Consider the following 13,619-nt stretch of genomic DNA (forward strand, 5'->3'; position numbering starts at 1 on the left):
CCTCCCCACTAGGTAAGTGGGTGCTGGGGAAGGGCTGTCTGGGCATGGGGACAGCCTCCTCCCCTCTTACGTGGCCTTGGGGGACCCCAGGGAAAGTCTTCCTTGCTCTCCTTCCCTCAGAGGGAGGGGCTGGCCTCGTGCTCCCAGGGCTCCCCACTGTGTCCCCACTCCTGAGGAAGAGCCACCCATGGACCTCGTGTCAGGAGTGTGGTCTGCCACTGCTCCTGGGCTCCCAGCCAGGGGCCTGGCGGCTGCGTGGAAGGCCTAGATTGCTTTTGGGGGGAGGGGTGCTCACTGGTGACCCCACTCACCATCCCCCACAGTGGTCTGCAATCCAGGCTCTGTGCCCAGCGTAGGTCAATCACCAGCACCCCACATGTTCCTGCTATGGGAGCAATCATTCAGCATCACCCCATTGCACAGAGGAGGAGAGCGGGCCCCAGAGAGGGGAGGCAAATGGCTCCAGTCACAGGGCTGCTCTGCAGAGAAGCTGGAAGCCCAGCCCTCCCAAGCCCCCACTAGCCCACCCAGAGACTCCCTGAGCCCAGAGTGAGCCCTCCCCTGCCTGCCCAGCCACTCACTGGTCCCTGAGTTTGATGAGGGCCTGTTCTTCTTGGCTCTGAAGGTGTTGCTGGTCGACTAGGAGGGGGAGTCCAGCAGGAGAGACAGGCTGTAGCTACAGGACAGAGAGACACGTCTGAGCTAGCAGGAGCCACACTCTGGTCTCCGTCCCAGAGCCTGCCCGGGAGCTGGAATCTGGGTGCCCTAGGGGCCAGCATGCAACAGTCTCTGCTGACCAGGGAGCCGTGGCCTTCAGGGAGAGTCCACTCTGTCCTCTCCCTGCTCTTGCCCGTCCTCACCTCTCCTCACTGTGGGGCTCTGAGACCCAGAACCAGGCCCCATAGGGCTGCTCGGTATCCAGCTTGTAACGATTTTGCAGCCTCCAGAGCAGCTGGATTTCCTGGGGCTGGAGGGAGGACTGGCGGCAGACAAGGACTGGGCTGGGGAGGATGCAGGGCCTCGTGGGGGGGGCGGGTAGGATGGGGCAGGGGGCAAGTCCTGGGGCCATTGCTCATATCCAAAAAGGGCTGAAATCCCTGAATGCCCACGGGGTCCCTCATTAGAGTAACAACACCCTCACACTCAGGCACCCTGGTGGTGGGCCCCTCCTCCCTGGCCTCCTTCCTGCCCCTCTGACTCTAGCCAGGGCTGCAGCCAGGGGCAGGCTGGACCTCTGTCCCGGGTCCTGCCAGGAAGATGAGGCAGAATGAGAAGAAGAGAAGGGGAAGGGATGGACCGATCTTCTCCCTGCCCTGAGTCAGCCTCCATTGCTGCCACCAGGTCCCCTGGCCCAGCCATGCACTTAGCTAGACCCTGGGAGGGAGTCTGCATTCCAGGCCAGCTGGGTGGGGTGGGGGATATTCAGTGACCTTTGCATCCCCAGATATCCAACCCACCTGGCCTTGCACCCTGAGACTTGCTGCCCAGCGTGGGCATGGTTCTGGGGCTCAGCGGACTCTGGGGCCACAGAGCACTTGGCGGTGGTGAGGGAACATGAGGGACCAGTCAGGTGTGGAGCCATGGGTCTTGTGCACGTCCACAGCAGGACTGGGTCATGATACACATGCTGTGTGCAGGTCCCCTGTGAACACCTAACCCTCTCAGTGGGGAGGCCTGTGTGACTGGTGCACCTGTCCTCCACCTACCCCAGAAGAGCGGCCACATTCAAGCATTTCCATGCCCAACCCTCAGGGACAGTTGGGAACCTGGGGTCCAGAGAGGCAGGGACTGGCCCAGGACAAATGAGGGGTGCAGAGTCCAAGGAGCAGGGCTGCTCTCCAATCCTAGGCCAGCATCAACCTACCCATGAGGTTTGCTTTGGGGATGAGAGCCCCTCAGATCCTTGGGGATAGCTCCCCACCCCGTCCCATGTGGGGACATGACCTTGGGCATCCCCAGGCAGGTAGAGGCATGTGTACCTGTGTGCGCAGACACACACACACACACACACACACACACACACACACACACATATACTCTGACTGCCCAGCTGGGGGTCAGAAGGGGAGGACACCCTGGGAGCAAGGTGGGTGACAAAAAGAAGAAAGAGGTCGGAGCAGCTGGGCCATGGGGCAGGGGCATCAGGACTCCTGGCCATACCCCAGATCCACAGCATGGCGAGGGGATACACGTCAGGCTGATAGTCAGGGGGTCCCCAAGGGGCCCAGGAGGGTTGCCAGGGCACTGGGAGAGGACAGGGTCTGGGGTCCGGTGTCCATCACCTCCCTGGGCACCTGGAAGTAGGAACAGAAACCCCCCACTAGTGTGGAGGGGGCTAAGGCACAAAAGTCCTCAGCTTACTCTTCTATCAATTGGGCTGTAGAGATGGGTGTCTCCAGGATCCCACAGGCTTGTAGAAGAGCCTGCTGGCCTTGGATCTCCGTCCCTGACCCACTGTGCTCCCAGTCCTGGGAAAATGCTTTGTACTCCCTCGAGGTCCTTCTGAGCAGAGGGCAGCCTGGGGGCTTGGGGGGCTGAGGACCTGGGTATGCAGAATGTGGCAGAGCACTGGACCACTGGTCGGGGGACCAAGGTCAGGACCCTCCTTGGTGCAGCCTCAGGGTTCCCATTTGGAAGAGGTTCCAGAGTCAGTGCTCTGGGCATGGTGAGGAGGCCTTAGGAAGGAACTGAGCACCAGGACAGGAAAGGGAAACAGGGACGAGGGAGACTTCTGAGGGTTTCTCACATCGTCCCCGGAGCCCTCAGATCCTGCTCCTGTGAGACACTCAGAGACAGAGACAGAGACTGAACACAGGAGAGAGGAAACCAGGAGAAGTCACAGACTTTCCTCCATCAGCTTGGAAATGACATCCCATCCTTTTGCTCCATTCTCTTCCTTAGAGCGCAGTCACACAGGCCATCCACCCTGGAGGGGAGGGGACTCCCCAGGGATATGTGACCAGGATTCAGGAATGCCCGGGAACCACTGTGGAGACTGCCCCGCACATGGGCACAGACAAGGCCCGGGGACCTGAGCCTCAACTTAATGGGAGCCCCTGGAAGTCTGTGTCACCAGGGGATAAGGTTGGAATCAGTTCATTGCAACCTTCCCACGGAGCCTGGAACAAAGGGGTGGCTTTGCCTGGACCCCAGAGCAGACCCAGCCCCTCTGAGCTGTGTTCCATGCCCCGCCCAGCCCCTGGCTCATCCTTGCATTCCCAGGTGTGTGCCCCAGCCTCCTGTGATAGCAGGTACGGAATGTATGTAGAGGTCCTACCCCTGATGGTGTCCCTAGAAGTAGAAGCCAGAACACCCCACTGTGCAGATGGGGAGCCTGGGGAGGCCCTGAGAGGCACAGGGTCTGTCCAGGGTCACGGCCCTGGTCACGAGCAGGAGCCCGGTCTGAACCCAGCTCTGCGTCCTCACAGCGGGGACACTGGCTGCACCCAGGCCCCCTGGGGGCTGTGGGTGGGCTGTGTGGGTGTCACTGTATGGATGGGCCATGGGGGGGGAGGGTGAGCATAGAGCAGCTGGGGGAGGGGGGCCCTCGGGGGCTCTTGTAGGAGAAGGCAGTCGGGCAAGGGAGCCCCAGGCAGTGCTGACCTCACTTCCCTGACAACGGACCCCAACAGAATTTGGAACTCGGGTAACCAGGCACCCACATTCCAGAGCCAGCCCCCTGCCCAGCTCATTTCGTTGGAGATCCTCGAACGAAGAACATGTTTGCGTGTTGCATCCCCAAGTCCGGAGGCTGCAGGCTGAGGAAAGCACGCCCTGCAAATACTTCCCCTCGCTGGGGATGTCGTGTCAGGGCTCCCCGACGCCTCTGGCCATTTGGCAGGAAGGACCGAAAGGTGACACCATGAGGCCCAGAGCCGGCCAGCCCAGCCCCACACGCTCTGATCCGACTGTGCAGCCCCAGGTCCCCTCCGTGTGTGTGTGTGTGTGTGTGTGTGTGTGTGTGTGTGTGTGTGTGTGTGTAAGAGGGGTCTTGTAGGGTGGGGCCACTCCAAGGTCAATGTTCAGTGGGCAGGTCATGTTCACACCCCAGGTCAAGCCTGGCTGGGTGGGACAGGGTGTGCGGGGGCTACGCCCTTCTGCCCAAGGTTTATCCCGAGCCCTGCAGGGATGGGTCACTGCATCCCAGGTGCAGGGCTGTGCACGCACAGGTCTGTGTCTTATCTGGGAGCAGCAGGGGGCCTGGGCAGGAGGACAGTGAAGACAGCCGGGCAGGGCTGTGATGCCTCTGGGCCGGCTACCGGTCCCTGTCTTTGCAGAAGACCGTGGATGAGACTGAGAGGAAGCTGGTGGACACGCCCTCCTCTCCAGGAGCAGGGACAGGGGATCTCCTGGGAAGGGTTCTGACTCCGCCCAGGCCACTGTCCCCAGTAGTCATTCACTCAGTGAGTGTGATCCAGGAGCCAGAGCCCACGGAGGCCGAGCCCGAGGGTGAGAAGGCTGGGGCTGGGTGTGTGTGGTGTGTGGGGATGGGTCAGTGCTGGCCCCACAGGGAGGAGCCCCCAGAGGCTGGTGTGGGTCCAGGAGCAAGGACCAGGCTCAGAGCACCCAGTGGGTGGACTGCAGTCGGGGACACGTCCTGGTCAGGGTTCCTTCCTGGCTGCAGCTTCTCTGGGAGCCCCTGGGCTGGGTTCTGTCTCTGCAAAGGCCACGAGAGGCAGACACATGGGTGAGCTTTTCTCCTCTCACAGCTGCTCCACCATCTGAGGAACTAGAGCCGGCTCCAAGTTCATGGGCAGCTCCAGAGGGAGGGGTGGTGCCTGCAGCAACTTCAGCAGGAGACCAGGAGCCAGCGGGTGACCTGGCACCTGCCCACGGAGAGCCTGAAGCTGTGCAGGAAGAGCCTGCTGGAGACCCTGCCGACGGAGAGCCTGCCCCTGAGCCCGGCACTGCTCCTGCCCCCACACCTGCCCCTATCTGTGCTCCTTTTCTTGCCCCTGCCCCAAATCCTGCCCCTGCTCCTGCCCCTGCCCTTGTCTGTGCTCCTGATCCTGCAAAGGATGAAACTCCTGCCCCTACCCCTTGCTCTGCCTGTGCTCCTGTTGCTGCCCCAGACCCAGCTACTGTCCCTGTGCCTGCCAGAGCCACTGCCCTTGCCCCTGCCTGTGCTCCTGTTCCTACCCTCCAGCTCTTGCCCCTGCTCCTGCCCCTTCCTCTATCCCTGCCAGAGCAGCTGCCCCTTCCCCTGCCTGTGCTGCCATTACTGCCCCAGAACAAGCTCATGCCCCAACTCTTGCCCCCTCCCCTGCCAGAACTGCTGCCCCTTCCCCTGCCCCTGCCAGAGCCGCTGACCCTTCCCCTGTCTCTGCCTGTGCTCCTGTTCCTGCCCCAGACCCAGCTCTTGCCCCAACTCCTGCCCCTTCCCCTGCCAGAACTGCTGCCCCTTCCCCTGCCCCTGCCAGAGCCGCTGACCCTTTCCCTGCCCCTGTCTGTGCTCTGGTTCCTGCCCTGGACCCAGCTCCTGCCCCAGACCCAGCTCCTGGCCCAGCTCCTGCCCCTTTCCCTGCCCCTGCCTGTGCTCTGGTTCCTGCCCTGGACCCAGCTCCTGCCCCAACTCCTGCCCCTTCCCCTGCCAGAACTGCTACCCCTTCCTCTGCCCCTGCCAGAGCCGCTGACCCTTCCCCTGTCTCTGCCTGTGCTCCTGTTCCTGCCCCAGAACCAGCTCCTGCCCCTACTCCTGCCCCTTCCCCTGCCAGAACTGCTGCCCCTTTCCCTGCCCCTGCCTGTGCTCTGGTTCCTGCCCTGGACCCAGCTCCTGCCCCAGACCCAGCTCCTGGCCCAGCTCCTGCCCCTTCTCCTGCCCCTGCCTGTGCTCTGGTTCCTGCCCTGGACCCAGCTCCTGCCCCAACTCCTGCCCCTTCCCCTGCCAGAACTGCTACCCCTTCCTCTGCCCCTGCCAGAGCCGCCGACCCTTCCTCTGTCCCTGCCTGTGCTCCTGTTCCTGCCCCAGAACCAGCTCCTGCCCCTACTCCTGCCCCTTCCCCTGCCAGAACTGCTGCCCCTTTCCCTGCCCCTGCCTGTGCTCTGGTTCCTGCCCTGGACCCAGCTCCTGCCCCAGAACCAGCTCCTGGCCCAGCTCCTGCCCCTTCCCCTGCCCCTGCCTGTGCTCTGGTTCCTGCCCTGGACCCAGCTCCTGCCCCAGACCCAGCTCCTGGCCCAGCTCCTGCCCCTTCCCCTGCCCCTGCCTGTGCTCTGGTTCCTGCCCTGGACCCAGCTCCTGCCCCAACTCCTGCCCCTTCCCCTGCCAGAACTGCTACCCCTTCCTCTGCCCCTGCCAGAGCCGCTGACCCTTCCCCTGTCCCTGCCTGTGCTCCTGTTCCTGCCCCAGAACCAGCTCCTGCCCCTACTCCTGCCCCTTCCCCTGCCAGAACTGCTGCCCCTTTCCCTGCCCCTGCCTGTGCTCTCGTTCCTGCCCTGGACCCAGCTCCTGCCCCTTCCCCTGCCCCTGCCTGTGCTCTGGTTCCTGCCCTGGACCCAGCTCCTGCCCCAGACCCAGCTCCTGGCCCAGCTCCTGCCCCTGCCCCTGCCTGTGCTCTGGTTCCTGCCCCAGACCCAGCTCCTGCCCCAGATCCTGCCCCCTCCCCTCCCAGAACTGCTGCCCCTTCCCCCTGCCCCTGCCTGTGCTCCTGTTCTTGCCCTGGACCCAGCTCCTGCCCTGGATCCTGCACCTGCCACTGCTGCTGACCCTGTCCCTCCCCTTGCTCCTGTCCCTGCTCTTGCACCTGTCCCTGCTCCTGTCCCTGCCCCTATCCCAACCCCTGCCCCTACTCCTGCTTTTGCAGGGCTCCCAGAGCCACATCCAGAGCCCACAGCCCTGCAGGGAGAGCTCCTTGTGCAATTACCCTTAGTTCCTTCACCCGAACCCGACATCCCGCCAGAATGTTTCATCCCCTCCCCCTATGTTCTTTCTCTCTGGTACATATTGACTGTTACTTTATCTTTTCATGTTCTGTATACTGTTTATTATTTGTTTTAAGTAAAATTACTTGTTTTCAATTGAACATGTCATGCACATTGAGTATATTCACAATGTTGTGCCACCCCACCAGAGAACATTGCTGCAGAATATCTCCTTCCCCAAAGGGGTCCCTGAACCAGAAGCCCTCCCTGCCCATTTCTCCCCCAGCCCAGACCCTCAAAACCCCTAAGCTGCTCTCTCTGTTTCTTTACCTGTTCCGGATGTTTCTGTAAGTGGAATCACAATAGGTACCTTCGTGCCTGCCCACCTATTTTCAAAGGGGACTCTTTTTTTCTGTGTTTATCTGACATAGCATTTCCCTTATTCGATACTGAAATCCCCGATGGATTACAGATCAGACATAATCACAGAGACCACTTCAGGACTTATGGGCACAATCTCAGGGCCGAGACCCCTGCTCCTGCTGGGACACCACAGCCTGACCTCAGACAGGAAACAGCTGGCTCTTCCTGTGACCCCCACAGAAACCAGGGAAATGCAGAAAGCTAGTAGACACACCACAATGGGCAAAAGCATTGCTCACAACCCAAGGCCAGAGAAAGGTTTCCCCTGCCTCTGGTCCAAACCACACTCCAAGTCACTGGGTTCCACAGGGACAGAGACCAAACACATGCAAGTCCAAGGGGGAGGATAGGCACGTGGGGAGTATGTGTCAGAGATGCGGGAGCTCCCGGGGAAGGACTCTGGCAAAGGAAACCCTATGGAGGCAGCACTGGTCACGTTCAGATCAGCAGGTTTCTGGTCAGGGAACCAGCAGCCCTGGGGAGAATGTGAGGACACAGAAGTCCCCCGCAGGTCCCCTGGAGAGAAGGGTGACAGGCACCCGTCTGGGAGAACAGTGAGCGGCACCCATCCCAGGCTGCAGGTGCACCCACCACCTAGCATGCTCGTCCTCGGACTCACCCCTGGAAACTCTGGCCCAGTGTTTCAGTTGTATTTTCAGGAGTGTTCATCACAGCGGCGGTGGAGAGAGCAGGCTATGCACCAACGCTAATGCCCAAGGAGATGGATGGGATCCTCGGTCCCAATCCTCATGAAAGGATGCCCTGTAGCTACTGTCACAGCTTCCTCTGGGCACAAGATCTGGGAAGCCCCTCCTGAGACTCCCCTCCTGCCACCCTGCTCCTGGGAACATTCAGAATTGTCTGAGGAGGAGATGGAGAGGATCCAGGATGACAGCAGGTCCGAGGAGAAGGACGGTCAGCACTGGGAGGACAGTTGGACGTGCCCTGAGCCACCATCCAGGGCCCGGGCTATGATGCCCACGGACCTCACCCCAAATAATGGCTCCTGATGTAGGGACCCTACTTCCGTGGTTTCACTCCCTCCCTTCCTACATCATTATTCACTCCGTCATTCATTACCCCCGCCTCTTTCCTGCTCCTCCACCCCTTCCATCCTCCCTCCCTCCCTCTTTCCCTCAGTCCCATCCTCCCTCATATCTTCCTTCATTCAGCAGAGGATCTGGGGTCCCTGCTGTGTACTGAGCACTGGGGCTTCATCAGTGAGCACCCCCCCAACCCATGCAGTCACATCCACTGTGGGTGGTGACAGGGGCCAGTCCTGAGGGTGAGCAAGAGTGATGAGCACCAGGAATCTGCTCCTGAAAACAGAGACCAGTTGCACAAAGAAAAGAATGGAGAGACCCACTCTCAGTATTTCCTCTAGAAAAATCTAGTCTTGAAAAGAAAGTATATCCTAGACTTAACGCAATGTGAGTTCTCATGGCAGGTACGCACTGATTCCTAGAACCAACGAAGAGTAAATCATCCAGTCTTGATGGGGGTTTGTGACAGACCTTTTCTGACCAAATGACAGCACTTAACCAACATCTCCAGGGCCTCCAAGTCTTCCCAAGGCCTCTGTGATCCTCTGACTCTTCCATCGACATCCTTGGGAAGCTCTGTCCTGTTGTCTTCCTTGTCGCCTGCCTCTTCTGGAACCCTCTGTGGCCTCCCCACCAGGGCCACCCTCACCGGGATTTCCCGTGACCCGTGGCTAGGTGCCCGCATCCTGTGCTGGGCCCCACGAGCCCCGTGCTTTGTGCAAGGCCTTAGTGCTCACTCTGGGTCACTTGGCATCTCCCCTTGCAGCGGGCTGCATCTTCCTGCACTGGGTCTCCTCTGAGCAGTCTGTGAGGCCAGACTGCCCATGTCACAGGCACTGAAGCGTGAGTCTAGAAGGTCCAGATGACCCACTCCCAGTCCCAGCGTGTAGAGAACGGGCCGAGGGTGGTTCCCAAGCAGAGGAGGACTTGGGCCCAGGGGGCCTGAGGGAGGGCATGGCATAGTGAGCCTGAAGAAGGAGAGCGAGCACCGTGGCGGCCTGGTGCTCAGGCCTGCTGGGAGACCAGGTCCCACCTGCACTGGCTCTGTCCCCAGGACTGGACGCCATCAGGGTATCCACACTCCCAGGCTGCAGGCTGGCAGTGACTTGCAGGGGGGAGGCACCGCTGGTGCAGGCGAGAGCCCTCCCCAGGGAGGAGGGGGCAGGTGCTCCCTCAGCAGCAGGTGCACTGGGGAGGGCTGAGGGGGCATCAGCAGACAGCAGTGGCTGCAGCTGGGGTCTCCACACAGGCCCCTGCCTCAGGCCCAGCACGAGATTGGATGGCCTTTATCCCCGAAACACAAAGTCTGGCCCAGGACCCCTCCCTCAAGCCCCCACTCCCAATCCTTTGTACTCAGCTCAAGTGACAAGAAATGGCCAATAGTTCAGGTGGTGTTGGGTGCACAGGGACATTTGTTTTCTGGCCCAGGACCCCTCCCTCAAGCCCCCACTCCCAATCCTTTGTACTCAGCTCAAGTGACAAGAAATGGCCAATAGTTCAGGTGGTGTTGGGTGCACAGGGACATTTGTTTTTCTGGCCCATGCTGTAACACTGCTGGCATTTTAAAGATCTCAAGGCTTTGATTCAAAAACTGTAGGAAGATAGCTTTGTAGCTTTCTGGAAACCTGTCTCTGTGCCTTGCAGCCCTCCCATCCCACCAGCTCTGCTCAGAATCCCTCCAGGCCACAGACCCACAGTCTTGGGTCCTCAGATGGCCCAGACGATGTGATCCAGGCGGGGCAGCAGGACACACTGCGGATTTCAGCAACCCCCCCCCAGAAAGTGAGGGTACCACTGGGCGAGCTGTCTGAAAACAGCCAGGTCAGGGTTCCAGGAAGACACCAGAGGCACAGGAGGAACTGGGGAGCATCTGAAGGTCAGGTGGGGACAGTCAGAGCTTCCAGACCCTATTCCCTAACGCTCCTCATCACTCAGCCTTTCTTCCAGTGAATCTGTTTGGTTTCTGTTTGCCCCAACTGTTACCCATTGCCCTGGGCAGCAGAGACTCACATATGCCTTTAAACGTTTAGGACATCGAATGCCCTCCAGTAGCCACCTCACTACAGTTGGTGGTAAGCAAGAAGTCACTGAGGTCTCCAAGGGTCTGGACTTGGTGTTTCCCTCTTCTGAGATGGGGACACCTGTGGAAGGTGCAGGTGGCCGGCTGGGGGTGGGGGGCAGGCACCTGACATGGACAGATGGGGTAGGTGAGGCCCGAGGCCCCGGGGGTGTGTGTCCGGCATCTGCACTGAACAGGTCTTCAAAGCTGCAGATTGTCTGGGATCATCTTCAGGCTGAGAAGGAAGATGAGGGGAGCAGAGGGGAGAAGAGGAGGCTCAGCTTAGAGAGGAGAGGGCTGAGCCACTGCTTTGGGGGAAAAGTGGGTCAGGTCCAGGCTCATGGGGACAGACCTTAGGCCACTGTGTTATGTGAAATAAGCCAGTCCCTAAAGGACAGATACTGGAGGACCCCACTCGTGAGGGACGGAGAGCACTCCAATTCACAGAGGTGGAAGGAGCTGCTGGGTGCCGGGGCTGGGGAGGGGGAATGGGGGTTAGGGTCTCGTGGGTAGAGGTTCAGTTTGGGATGACAATGAAGTTGTGGCGATGGATGGAGGTGGCAGGTGCAGAGCAGTGAATGTACGTATTGCCACTGAATTGTACCCTGAAACGTGCTTAACGGGATCAGTCATATGTCCACTACACCACAATAGGAAAGTAGTGAGTCAGGAGGACGGGGCCATCGCGAGTCCCAGGAGGGCCCTGGAGCAGGGACCCTGTATCTTGGTTCTCGCTCTCACGCTCTGCCCCTTGTTGGTGACCGAGCTCACAGTAGGCACTCAGTGAATGCTTGCTAACACATAGTGCAGAGAGAGTCCACAAGTGCAAACCCTCCAGTGGGCACTGAGGGATCCCAACAGGACGCGCATCCAGACAGAGCCAGTGCCCACATCTCACAAACACCAGCACAGAGATAGCCATTTAAAACCAAGGCAGGAACCAGAAATAACCCAGAGGGCTCCATGCTCCTGGAGGCCGTGCTAGCGGTCACAGCCTCTGGCGGTCAGAGAGGTGGCTCGGCACACCCCTGACCCTGAAGGCCCATGGCTGCTGCGAGGTGCAGGGACTGGGAGGAAGACCCAGCCAGGGCCCGTTCTGGCTCCAGGGCTGCTGCAGGGCCATTCCCAGCCCACCAGGCAGTGTCTGTTTAGAACCAGGGAGAAAACCTTTTCCCTCAATTGTTCTTTTTAAAGATGGTTGCTCAGCATTGACACAGAAAAACATTCGATGTAAAACTGGAGCCGTTCGCAGCTGCAAATGACCCAGAAATCATCGAAATGCACTGACCACAAGGAAAGGAACTTGTGCCCCAGGCAGGCCTCCTGTGCATGGGGGCAGCTAGGGGCCCTGGACATGCCCGAGCGGGCAGTGCTGGACTCCACAGTTAAGAGGACAGAAGAAGGAATCTGCTCTTATGGCTCCGCTCAGAGAGGCCACCCTGACGGAGACAGGGCAAGCCCCTCATGCGTTCTGGATGTCCTGGTGATTCTTGGGCACTGCCCGAATCTCAGCATCTTCATGACCCGAGTTGGGGGAGGGCAGCCCAGCAGCCTCAGGTCCCACGTGGCCTCTGGGGCTTGGTGGGCTTGCGGTTCAGGTGGCTCTTGTCAGGCCACATGGCCTCCATCCCATTGGCCAGGTCGACCCCCATTGCCTCGTGACAGGCCAATGTCAATCAGTGAACCTCCACCACTGACCCCCCAACAAAGGCCCCCATATAGTAAAAGTTGCCCTGGTGCCTGGGGATGTGGGCCTGGGACTGTGGCCGGCGCGCGTTGCTGAAGTTCTCATTGGCCACCCAGTAGAAACTGGGGTACAAGGTGACAAAGGGGGGGGGACAGGATCTCCATACCCACGTGGTCATGGAACTTCATGTCCACATCCGCGCACACCAGGTCGTCCACCTCACAGAGGAAGCGCTGCTCACAGAAGCGGCTGATCATCGCCATGTGCTGCATGGACACATCCTGCCAGAGCGGGGCGCTGCAGACCCTGAGGACCACCACCCTCCGGCCTTCCCAGAGAGGCACACAGGCCCGGCAGCTGGTGGTTGGTGAAGACGTACTAGGTGACCCTGTGTCCGCCATAAGGCACCACGGACCTTGAGGACCACCACCCACTGGCCCTCACGGAGGGGCACACGGGTACGGCAGCTGGCTGATCGCTGAAGACGTACTAGGTGACACTGTGTCCACCATAAGGACCACCGCCCTCCGGCCCTCACAGAGGGGCACACGGGGCACAGCAGCCAGCTGGTCAGTGAAGACATAGTAGGTGACCCTGTGTCCCACCATGAAGTGCTTCTTTGCCGTCTGCAGGACAAGCTCCAGGAAGACCACATAGCTACGGGGACAGGGGACAGGGTGAGAGGAGGGTCACTGCCAGAGGCTGGCAGCAGGACCCCGAAGCTGAGGGCCATAGACCTGTGTACTTTCTTCAAGGGGACAGGCCCTGGGCTGCTTTAAGCAATAGCCACTCTCCTGGCCTCTCCTGAGTGAGTCTGCCCATGCGGACTCCCTACCTTCTGCTCCCAGAGATGGGGGCCGTCAGCACCCCATCTTACAAAGGGGTGCCTAAGGCTTAAGAGGTTGGAAGCCCATGCAGCCCCACATGGGCTCTAGCATGCTGGAGCCAGGAACACTCCCCCTGTGCTGAGCTCCCGGGCAAACCCCCAGTTCTGTCCCCGCCTGTCAGGAGAGGAGCACCTTGGGGCACAGCCCTTGTTTCTATGCCCTACAGTCTGGGTAGAACCAGCAGGGCCGGCCACCGGCCCCATTTTGTTTTGCGTGGGATGTCACCGGCCCCCACAGAGCTGTCTCCACCTCCTGTAGGGTCCTCCCTTGAAGGCTACTGGGCATCCTGCTGACAAGGTCCTCAGTACCCCTGGTATTCCTAGGAGGGGTCACCCTCGAACTTCCCCAGGTCAGGAATCAGGTCCAGCCCATGGTCAGGGAAGGGGAAAGAGGACCTCTGGAAGAAGAAGGAGCTCGCTTAGGCCCCAGCCTTGAATCCAAGGGTGTAAGCTCCCAGGTCCAGGTCTACATCTCCCCAGACAAGAAGTTGGGAGTCTTGTCCAACCGCCTCACATGACTGGTCCCCCTTTGAGGGGACTACCTGCTCCCCACCATAGGGAGAGCAGCTCCCCCATCATCAGGCAAGTGTGGTGAGCCCCTCTGAGACTGATTTTTTATGCAGACACTAAGGCTACGTCCTTACACCTGCCCCATCACGGGCA

General features: G+C 60.1%; 1 pseudogene; it reads right to left on the minus strand.

Annotated features, from left to right (window-relative positions):
• Window positions 1-11,845: 11,845 nt before the first annotated feature.
• Window positions 11,846-13,532, minus strand: LOC113266081 (histo-blood group ABO system transferase 2-like; annotated as a pseudogene).
• Between the last annotated feature and the right edge of the window lie 87 nt (window positions 13,533-13,619).

Source organism: Ursus arctos, unplaced genomic scaffold (genome assembly GCF_023065955.2).
Source record: "Ursus arctos isolate Adak ecotype North America unplaced genomic scaffold, UrsArc2.0 scaffold_19, whole genome shotgun sequence".
NCBI classification, from domain to species: Eukaryota; Metazoa; Chordata; class Mammalia; order Carnivora; family Ursidae; genus Ursus; species Ursus arctos.